We start from the raw sequence: 12,336 nt of genomic DNA, 5'->3' as shown, positions 1-12,336 counted from the left end.
AAGCAAGAATTCATAAAAGTGAGTTATGAAAAGTTAATTTTGACTAACATCAAGAAATTATGTCTCTTTATTTGATTCTCTCTTTCCTTTTTCAAGTTATTCGTCCAACACCAAATCTCATTCTACAGTAAAAGTATTTCTTGGATTCTTATTAAACCCTACTAAATTTGTTTCACACTTAGAAGACTCACTCTTTGCCAGTTGAGTTCTCAAGATTCAACCTTTTTAATATTCATTAGGACACAAACACAACACTGTTGCTGAGCAGTGATGTCTTTTTCAAGTGGAAGATCAACAGGACAATCTTATAATGGGATTGTAAGAAGAATAGTGAGTCTTCCTAGAAGTATAATTAGCGGATTTTCAAGAGTAATGGATCAAGTAATGAGAATAATAAGAATTGGAGGTAGAAGAAATCAACAAGCTCAATTACCACATCCAAATTTCCCTTACCAAAACACTTATGAATTCCCTTTTCAAGATTCATTAGATTTTCCTCCACAAAGTTACTCACATAACCTTCCAATAGTTCAAGTTGAAAGGGGTTTTTTAACTACTTTTGAGCAATAAGATGGAACTGAACACCCATTTTCTATGCTTGTAAGCTTATGGATGCACTAAAGATAGCAAAGGATGAGCTCAAGTTCTTATTTGTGAACTTTAACTCTCCACAACACCCTTTTACTTTTTTTTTTTACAGTGAGACTTTGTGTCATGATGTTGTAGTGAATTTTCTTGATGAAAAGTATGTTTGTTGGGGTGAACTTGCTAATAGAGAAGAGGGTTTGTAGATGGCAACAAGTTTAAGGGCTTCAAGCTTCCCTTTTTGTGCCCTTGTGGCTCTAACTCCTGGAGATAGCATAGCTATGTTGCAAAAGGTTACTTGGAGTTTATTATTTACTATTTCACATCTATTTCTTATTGAATTGTTTTCCACCAATTTGTACAAATATTATGTCAGACCTTATAGATGAAAAAATGTAAGATGAGATATAACCCCAAGAGAGAAGCCTTGGCGCAACTGTAAATGTTGTTGTGTGACTAAGAGGTCGCATGGTTAATTCATAGAACTAATTTGGTAAGATAAAGTATAATAGACACCGGTATCATCCAACTATTTCCCAAACTCACGCATAGGGGAGCTTAATGCATCAGACTACCCTTTAGACAAGTCCAGAAAATAAAAAAAAAAACAGAAGAATAAATGTTTTCCCTGCTTCCAGATTGATGAAATGACTTACATATCTATAACAACACACGAGTGCATGATACTACTTACTAAGAGGTTACATGTTCAACTCATAGAACTAATTTGGTAAGAATCTTGTATAATAGACCCCGATATGGTCCAACTATTCTCCAGACTCGCATAGGGCAGCTCAAAGCATCAGGCCTCCCTTTAGACAACTCCAATAAATTAAAAATAAATAGAATAATAAAAGTTTCCCCTAGTACTGGATTGATGAAATGACTTAGATATCTCATATATATAATAAGTACTTACTATATTTCAAATAGAATTCAAGGAAAGCACCTAACATATTCAAGAAAGCAAAAGTTTGTCAAGAAGAAATGTCTTCATTATCATGAGTTGCAGAACCTACTACCAGGATCTCTTCTGATATTTGTAGCTCACAATGTCATGATTATGAATAGTGAATAAGATATTAGCCAGATATGTCACATGACTTATCATTGAACTAAACTACCGGTACTCAATTTGGTGATCAATCTTTATGAAGTAGGGTAATGCTTAGATGGTACTTATGTACTCTTTTTTTGCCTTCCTTTGAATAGTTGGAGGGTCCAGTTTCTCCAGCTGATTTAGTGGAGATATTACAATGAACAATGGAAGAACAAGATCCAATACAGGGTTTATTTGATATTAACAAGTTCTTATTTAATTTATTTCTTAGTGGTCATCATGTTTATACTATACAGGGCTGGCTTAGGACTAGCATTTTAATATATTGATTGTTATTTGTTTGTATAGGCTATTACAATAGGTCGAGGTCCAACTCTAAGTGAGTTACATTTGCACGTCCATACATATAATCATAATGGTAAATCTTTTGTTGCTGAGTGTTCCCGACTTCTCCATATAAGTCCATAATTTACATCATTAGATATACTCTTCTCTTATTTTTCTTTTGTATTGACATCTGTCGAAAGTTCTTATTATACATGAAAATGAAAGAAGCAACATGAAGTTGAATCGATTTTAATATCTTTATTTGTTAATTATAGGAAAAGTATGAAGAAATTGTATGAAAAAAAAGACAGACTGAATTTGAAATTGATCAATTGGAATCATATTATGAAGCTGCGGGAGGAGTAAAGAAGAAAAGATTAGTTGGTCTTGGATCTAAAGCTCAAAGTTACTTTGGGAAAAATCTTTGTGTCTGTAATGCCTCCACATCATCAGTACCACCTTCGATTTCTTTACCGACAATAAATTTGGAGGAGTTTGTGAAGCAATTTATTCTGGCACTTATTACTCACTTTCTTCCGGTAGTTATTGGGCGTGTTGGTGGTATTAGGGTAAAATAAGTGGTCGTTCTTGATCCTCCTACTACTAATGATGATGACGTTGATTTGTAGCTTCATAGAATTTGTAGCCCTTCATCGTTGCATTAATTTTTGATGGACTATTTTATGTGGAAGTACAAAATAATTACATAGTAACAAATACTAATTTTGCTGGATGTGGGTTCGACGTTAGTTTATTTTTGACAAACTACTTGAGCTTGTGGATGCTTAGACACAATTATGTAATGTATTTTCCTATCTATATATTTTGAACATTCTAATATAAGTAACTATTTATATGAATGTTGGTTATTTTAATCATTGAATAATTTACGTGTTTCAATAATTTTCTAATAGAATTATTAGCAACAAAAAATTAGTGTTGACTTTTGTCATTGCTACTGAAAAACTTTAGTGATGGATTGTAAAATATAAATTTAGTCGCTAAATACGACTGGTCAGTCGACCAAACTATGTTGCAATGGATCAGCGACAAAATATTCTGTCTTAAATTTAGCCACAACAAAAATGAATTTTGAAAATAGAAACTGAGTATTTTGTCGATAACATTAACAACCGATAAGTTCATGGCAAAGCGGTCACAAGTTTTGTGATGAAATTTATTTTTTCATCGCTGAGAGACTAGCAATGAGCAATATAGCGACAAGCACAAATCCATCGCTATTTCTATTTAGTGATGGATTTGCATAGAATAGCGACCTAATGTGACTGTCGTTAAATGCTATTTTTTTTATAGTGTTAACTCCTAAACACAGTTACTCAATGTAACAGTAAACTGTAAACAACAGCTGACTCAACTAACTACGAACTGCTAATATCTTTCAATACTCCCCCTCAAGCTAAAAGGTGCAAAATATTAAGTACACCAAGCTTACTTAACAAATGAGAATTTTGATCATTTCCCAAGCCTTTAGTCAAAATATTTGCGACCAGATTCTGCGTAGATACATATAAAGTCTGCACTAGACCACCTTTTATCTTATCCGTTATGAAGTGACAATCAATTTCAATATATTTATTCCGTTCATAAAAGATAGCATTAGCAGCAAGCTGTATGGCTGACTTACAGTCACTAAACAATGTGATTGGTTTAGGGACTTGCACATTTAACTCAGTAAATAACCCCTCTAGCCATGTCAATTCTGCAATTGCTGAAGCCATACTTCTATATTTAGCTTCAGCTAAACTTTTTGAAATAGTGAGTTACTTCTTAGACTTCCAAGACACTAAGGATCCTCCAAAATGCACCACATATCCAATCACAGACCTTCTTGTATTAGGAAATGTAGCCCAGTTTGAGTCACACCAACAAACTAAGTTTGTGTTAGGTTGTGCCTTCAACCAAATGCCCTGACCTACAGAGCCCTTTAAGTACCTAACTACCCTGTGAGCAGCTTTAAAATAAGATCTTTTCGGCATCTACATGAACAAACTCAAAGATTGAATAGGAAAACTAATGTCTTCCTTAGTGATGGTAGCATACATGAGTTTACCAATTGATGAATTTCATCTTTTACTATCATATCATAATCTTGATTCAAAGTTGGTGTAATTCCCTTCAACAAGATCTTCCTTCTAGCCTGATCATCGGAATTATTCAAGCCTCCCAAAAATTGTATTAGCCTCAACTCACATAAGTAATCTACATAGTCCTTATACCTTGGACAATCACATTATAGAGATGGGATCACTGCATCATACTCATTCCACAGATTCTTAAGCTTAGTAAAATAAGTGGCTATTGAGTCAGTTCCCTATATCAGTGTTAATTTCTCTATGTAATTGATACACCCTTACATGATTCACCTTGTTGAACCTCTCCTTCAGATCCTCCCACACTTTATAAGAACTTATTGTATATACAATACCATTTAGGAATTCATCACTCACTATACTCATCAACCATGACAGTACTATGGAATTGCAAGTCTCTCATTATTCATACAGCTTTTCCCTATACATGGTTTTATTACATGTACCAGTAACAAACCAAATATTCTTTTTCCCAATAATGAGATCCTCATTGACCTACTCCCTACTCCATAATTTTCTGATCCAACTAATTTGATTAGAATTAGATTTGCTCCAGACATATCTAAAGCTCTAATGAATAGAGGATCATTAGAATCAATCTTTAGAGCCACTATAAATCACTTATATAGATATACAGATACTGTAATTCAAAATTCAATTGAATATAACCAAAGAAGAATTAGAGAACAGACATCTTAGTTGGACTGAGAACTTCAGTTTGATCAGATGTATTCTTGATTGCTCTATAGAGATCTAATCTCTATCTATCTAGCATCCACGATTGATTCTTTGATACAATGAAAAATTATGCTACAGAGGCACTCTCAACCATGGATATAAAAGCTCGTATGAGCAAAAATAGAAAGATGAAAACAAAAAACTAAAAATTGTATTGTATTATTTTTTTAGTTCAGCAACTCATCTTATATATGATGATTACATTGCCTTCAAGAATAATCTAGAAGGTTCTTAGATCAATCACACTAAACATGCCAGGTCACACTTCAGTAACTAATATTTCAGTAATTAACGCCTAAGCACAGTAACTCAATGTAATAGTAAACTGTAAACAACATCTGACTAACTAACTACTAACTGCTAACTGCTAATATCTTTCAATAACTTCAAACTTTCATAATAGTCTAAATGATCAGTACAGTTATGATCATTCATCTATATAATAACACACATGCAAAATGATCAAGAAAACTCTTTAAAGTAGGAAACATATCAGATAAAGGATCAGCGCTCTCAGTACAAAAAATCAAAGCAAAGGTGAACAACACAAAGCATTACATCTATATTAGTTAGGAAGGAAGCAATATAGTAAACATACTTCCTCTCTCGGTTCTTGGGGATAGGATACGACTATTTCAAGTATCCATCCCAAATGGACCTTTTTAACATTGCAATGGGTAATCTCTTCACATCAATTATGGCTTCTTTTATTTAGGAAAATTTTAAAATTATAGACCTTTTTCTGTATGAACTTATAAATCAAGTTTTAAACTTTTTAAAAATTAGAATCTGGAAGTGAATCCCTATTTCTTTTAAGAGAACTCGGGATTTGATTTTGAAAACAATTCAAATTGAAGCTGAAGTTATGTACAAGTATTAATAATAAATATTAATTTCAAATCAAAACTTTAATTTTGAGTATTGAATTGCATGATATAAATAAAAGCGATTAGTTCTATGATTTGTGTACAAAAGAAATCCAACAAGTTCCTAAAAGGATTGGGATTGTTATTCGTATTCCCATATACTGACACCTATACATATATAGCCTCAAAGTCTAAACCAAAGTACATATGCAAAGTTTTTTTTCCTATAGCTAATTGGGAAGAATTGCAGCATGATCTCCTTTCTTTGATTATAAATTATGTTAAAGCAATAGAAGGTTTCATTATTTCTGGTGTTGTTTGTACCTCTTGGCGAATTGTTGCCACCAAGGACAATTTTGATGTACTTTCGCCTCAAGTTTTGTTGTTAATGTTGATGGATAAACGTGATTATTATTGAGAATTTTACTCTCTTTTCCAAGATAAAAGTTTCAAGCATATATGTAACAGCACACACTTTTGGGCTAGAATTTGGCATTATTGTTGGGGAATACGGCTACGTAGTTGATTTGAGTGTGATTGTTGAGGTTATTGGTTGTTGTTTCCTAATTTTACTTTTCTATTGTTTTTAGGGTACACAGGGTGTATGCCCAGTACTTAGAGTCAAGGAAGTCCCCTAGGAAACTAATTCTACTTGATACAGAGCTTGAGAGACCTCTGAGATATAATTGAAGGATAATTAACAAAGAAGTTCATGATCCAGCAACCTTGCTGGAAGGTGTTCATGGTGGTGTGAACTTTATGATCAGCCACTACAACATCATGGTCAGGAGACTGTAGAATAAGTCACTGCTCAGTTAATGCCACAGAAAAACACTAGGTAAGAAGTTGTCAGTCGGGCAGCAATGGAAGAGAGAGCTAGATAAGATAATTTAAATCATCTAGTCGCACTTGATAAGAGGAACGAAAAGAGAAAGGATAGGGGAAACAACCTCTAAAATAGTAGCTCCCTCAGTTTGAAGATTCTGAGGAAGATTTGGGTTATTTGGAGCCGATCTATATGGGTGTAACATTTCAACCAGAATTACCTTAAGGTACTAAATTTGACATTACAAGTTCCATGATCCAACTATTGAATTTAAAGGGGGTATTCATTTCCCTTCCCACTGATGATGCAAATATGTATATTATAAACTTTGTAAGGATCTTTACTTTATATAATCTACCTGAAGTGAGTCAGAAAGCAATTAGACTGAGACTATTTCTATTCTCTCTGATGAGAGAAGCTACTCTCTGGTTGGATGAATTACCACGTGGATCTATTACAACTTGGAATGAGTTAAGAACTCAGTTCTTCGATCGATTATTTTTGCCTTCTAGAATGTTGCAATTGAAAAATAAGATATATGATTTCAAATAGTTGCATTTAAAGGCACTATACAACACTTGGCTAAGGTTCTAGAAGAAGTTGCAAAGTGTCCAAAACAAAAAAATGACTGGTAGATTCTTGCTAGAGATTTTCTATATATCCATGAATGCTAACATTGAAGTTATAGAAGACACTATCATAGGTGTAGCATTCATGATTCTTTGTTGGGAGCCAACTTTTGGGATCCTAGAATGGATCAGGAAAACCCATCGAGGTTGGCATACTCAAGAGGCAGACTGACTTGCAAGTACTTATAAAACTGGAGCATATACAGAATAATGAGAAATAGATAAGACAGTCATTCAAGAGGTAGCACAATTTAGGATAAGGATTCGATTTCTTACTAAATAATTTACAGCAGCTATAGCGGAAAAGGGTGAATGAGATGGGTACATAAAGTAGGGCACCTAGATATGAGGATTCATATTCTGAAGAGAAGACTAAATATTTTGATAAAGAGATTGTAGATTTTTGAGCCAAGATCTAAGGGTCTAACTAAGATAATTGAAACTCCAGGCAAGAGAATTAAGTTTAGAACAAGTACGTAGATAACGACTATAATAAATTTGGGTATGGAGATAGGAGTAGGGATCGTGATGGATATTGGAGAAGAAAAGATGATTACGAGGATAGGATTGGACTTTATGTCCTACCTAGAAATTGTGGTGCGAGTTTTAGCAATTCGAGTATGGGGGACATTCTTGCGAAGGTTGAAAAAGGAGTAGAGAAAAATAAAGACTGCCTTAAGGAGATTAAGGCAGAAATTTTTGGGATGAATAAGAAAGTTGAATCACATGCTACTACCATTAAGCAGCGTGCATAATATTTAGTCAGATTTCTACAACACTAGATTAGTGTCAACAAGGTACACTTCCAAGAAACACTTTCCAAAACCAAAAGAATGATAATCATTGCTTAGGTAGTACTACTCAGAGCGGTAAGATAGCTACCGACACCCTTATGCCTGTGATTATGGATGATGTGGTAAATCTGGTGATTTTTACTAATGAGAAAATTTCCAACTCTGAAGAAGTGTTGGTTAATGAGTATGCACTTACAAATCCTCGAGTTGATGATCATGTGTCCAAGGCAAGAAGGGGGAAGGATAAGAAGGTTCAGCAAGTTTTCACCCCTATTCCATGACTTCCTCTTCCTTTTCCATAAAGACTAAAAAAATTTGAAGAGGGAATGCTTCAAAATTTTATTTTTATGCTGAAGGAGTTGACAGTGAATATCCCTTTTTATAGGCACTTGAATATATTCTAGGTTATGTGAAGTTTATGAAATATTTGATGAATATAAAGCAGACGGTGAGTTTTGAGCCTATGGACAAGGTGCACCATTATAGTGTAATAGTCTAGAGATTTTTGGTAGATAAAAATAAGGACCTAGGAGTGTTCATGATCCCATGCACTATTGGGTGTTTTAATTTCGTAAAGTCTTTGTGTGCTTTGGGTATTATTATCAACTTGATACAACTTGCAATTTAGAAATATTTGAGGCTGGAGTCACCCAAATCAGTGTTGATGAGACTTCTCATAGGGAATGCACCCTGAAGAATCCGATGGGAATCTAGTTACATCCTTTATTTTTCTAGCTAATTTAATTACCCTTGATTGTGGGTTGACTTTGACGTTCCTATTATCTTAAAAAGGCCTTTGTTTGGGATCGGACGTCTGTTGCTTGATATGGAAAAGGGACAAATAAAGTTGTGGTTGAATAATGAATAGTTTACCCTTAATGTATTCTAATCCATGAAGCAGTCAAAGGACATGCATGTGATCTCTGTGATGGATACAGTCAACAAAGTGATTTGGTAGCTCCTATGAGAGAGAGACTTGGTGTTGAGGCACTTGAAGCAGTCATTATGAATTTTGAGGGTGATGGCATTGATGATTATGATGAGATGATAAGGGCACTTGAAGGTAAGTGTTCATACAATTATACACTGGAGGAGTTAGATCTTGACTTTAAGAATAGAGTGACCCCACCAACTCGACCTTCTATTGAGAAGCCTCCAATTTTGGAGCTCAAAGCTATTTCATCCCTTCTTTGTTATGTATTTTTTGAAGGCAACAACACATTATTAGTTATTATTGCATCTAATTTAGTAGATTGGCAAGTTGAGGCTCTGGTTTTTGTGTTAAAGAGATTTAAGAGGGCCATTGGGTGGTCCATTACTGATATAATTAGAATTCCACCTAAAATTTGCACACAAAAAATATAACATAAGCTAGATTATGGAGTATTAATAAAGGTTTAATCCACCTATGCAAGATATGGTTAGAAGGAAATCATCAAATGATTGGACATGTATATGGTTTATCTAATTTGTGATAGTAAGTGGCTAATCTCAGTCCAATGCATGCGGAAGAAGGTTGGAATCACTGTGGTTCCTAATGAGAAGAATGAGCTTATTTTGATGAGGCCAGTCATGGGCTAGCGTGTGTGCATGAACTATAGGAAGATGACATATTCGACTAAGAAAGATCACTTTTCAATGTCTTTCATGGATTAGATGTTAGACTGACTTGTTGGTAGAGGTTAGAATTTTCTCTTGATGGTTACTCGGTATACTTAGATTTCTATTGCTCCTAAGGACTAAGAAAGACCACTTTCACTTTTTATATGGGACGTTCGCATTCAATAGGATGTCTTTTTATTTGTGTAATTCACCCACAATCTTTCAATATTGCATATGACTATATTTTCTAAAATAGTTAAGCACACTATTGAGGTGTTCATAGATGACTTCTCAATTATTGGTAATTCATTTTATGACTGTTCGGCAATTCCCACCAATGTTCTGAGGAGATTTGAATAATGTAACTTGGTGTTAAATTAGAAAAAGTGTCACTTCATAGTTAAAGAAGGAATAATTCTTGGTCATAAGATTTCAAAAAAAGAAATTGAGGTTGACAAGGCAAAGATTGAGGTAATTGAAAAGTTGTCTCTACCAATTTTTGTGAAAGGCATTCATAACTTCTTAAGGCATGTGAATTTCTATAAAAGATCCATTAAGGAATTCTCTAAGATTACTAATCCTTTGTATAAGATCTTGGAGATGCAGGTGAAATTTAATTTTATGATGCATGTCTAAAAGTGTTTTGAGTGCCTAAAAAATTTTGATTTCAACCCCTATTATTGTGTCTCTCGATTATTCTATGCCATTTGAGGTTGTATGTGATGCTAGTGGTGTGGAACTAGGTTTAGTTATCAATCCTCTCGTGGGTTCAGTGTTGAGTCCAGTTCTTCACTTTCTTTCCTATACAATCTCTGCATAAGTAACGCACATTAACCTATCAGGTAGTTTGGAAGATTCATGTGAGGACTTTTTGATGCCATTCAAATCATACTATAGAAGATTTATCAAGGAATTTTTTATGCCATTTGAGTTTCTACAGAAGATTCATCAAAATTTTTGATGTCATTAGATTCATATGTATTTAAATAGACCCATTGGATGAAAGCCTCCTAAAATCATGGTACTAAGACATGATCGCGATTCTTTATCATACTATTAGATTTTAGCAAAACTCTCCTGGGATCCTATGAGTCTTAAGGATGATCATGATATATAACCACGACCATTCTTTATAGGTTAGATATCCTAATTTTTAGGTTTTAGAAGTTCTATAAGTTGATTGGCACCACGATCATGACTTCAAGGTATGATTATGATGACTAATCATATGATAACTCCTGAATTACATCTCTCTAGACTTTAATGGTTTTTATGAAGAATATGCGGCAACAATCAAGAATATGACTCCTTTATACAAGAATAAAGACATGGGAAAGCAACCACGACTGCACATGATTTGATTCTAGGATCATGAGGTAGATATGTCTATTAAGGAAATCTCATATTCCTTGTTTGGAAAAATATTTGAACTAGTTGAGAAGACTCCAGAATACATTTTCGGTATCAATGACTTAAAATGAGTAAAAAGGTTGACTATGGATGACAAAGTTATGCACTACAGGTGGTTGGCAGACCACATAGCTGAAAATGGTTCAAATGCCTAATGGATCAATAGGGTGACAATTTACAAGAATACACTAAAGTTTGCCATCAAAGCTTGATGGTTGGTAGTGAGGCACCGCATTATACCCACGACCAATGATAATGCATTGGTTGCAACCAATGTAGGTTTGGTAGCTGCCTTTATGGATAACTTAGATTTAAATATACCATAAATCATTGTAGAGAAAATTAGAGATAAGGTGTACAGTTCAGCACCACATTATAATTCCTCTATCTCATCACACAGTTATTGACAAATTCATATGTCTTGATGATAGATACAGTGGATAGGTTTATCCAGCTTATGAAGATTGTGAACTTGGCACTAATTAATAATTTGAGAAACCCTAAGACTCCATCTTGTGGTGTTAAGATACCTGATATAGCAGGGGGTGCCTCAGCTAGTGAGATCCCAACGTCTGAAGTCGGTGCTACTTCATCCTCTTCACAATCAGTCAAAGCACCATTAGGTTCCTATACACATTTATATCGGATACACGTTGTTACCGACTACATAGCTAAAGCAGATCTTAAGAACGTAGGTATTGCATGATACACTGTCCAGTAGTTGGAGGTAAGGGTCAAACCCATATGTTGTTGATGAGATAAAAAAAATTGTATGGATGGTTCAAACCTATTTTGATAGATTTAAGAGTCAGATATCAGCTAAGGTTGTGAATGTTAGGCTCCTAATATAAGATGCATTACTATTGATTTGGCCTCATTGAAAGAAGTGGTCTCTTACTAAGCAGACTGTCTCGGTTGCACCTCTTCTACTGCATGTTATGCTATCCTTGGCAGAACAGTTATTGATGTGGAATCTTTAGTCCTAAATTTTTATAGCAGACCTATGGTGGTTGAGAAGGAGGATTTTGATACTGAGAAAAGGAGTGATGATTTGCAGCCTCAGAAGAAAAGGTTAAGAGATGATAAGGGAGAAAAGAGAAAAGATAGAGGTGAGAAGAAAAAACAAAAGAAGTGTACAGACCTCTGAGGCAGTGATTATGGAGGGTTTAAAGGTACCACATGTAGTTGAGGTGGTTGATCAGAGCTTGGAGGATACGAAGTTGTCCCTATATTTGTTTTTTCAAGTGCATCGGGCGTCCCCATTGCTTAATATTAGAGAGTGGCTTTGCTACAGCCTGGACCACAAGTATAGATATTGTTGGAGAGGTTTCATCTTGAACCCCATCACTATAAAAGTATGACGATCTTCAAGTGCATCCCAGGTTTGT

General features: G+C 34.5%; 1 pseudogene; it reads left to right on the top strand.

Annotated features, from left to right (window-relative positions):
* Window positions 1-270: 270 nt before the first annotated feature.
* On the top strand, window positions 271-12,095 carry LOC107844424 (annotated as a pseudogene).
* Window positions 12,096-12,336: the final 241 nt, after the last annotated feature.

This window comes from Capsicum annuum, chromosome 10 (assembly GCF_002878395.1).
Source record: "Capsicum annuum cultivar UCD-10X-F1 chromosome 10, UCD10Xv1.1, whole genome shotgun sequence".
Taxonomy (NCBI): Eukaryota; Viridiplantae; Streptophyta; class Magnoliopsida; order Solanales; family Solanaceae; genus Capsicum; species Capsicum annuum.
Note: the sequence above shows the minus strand (reverse complement) of the source record. Positions and strands in the feature narration are given on the sequence as shown.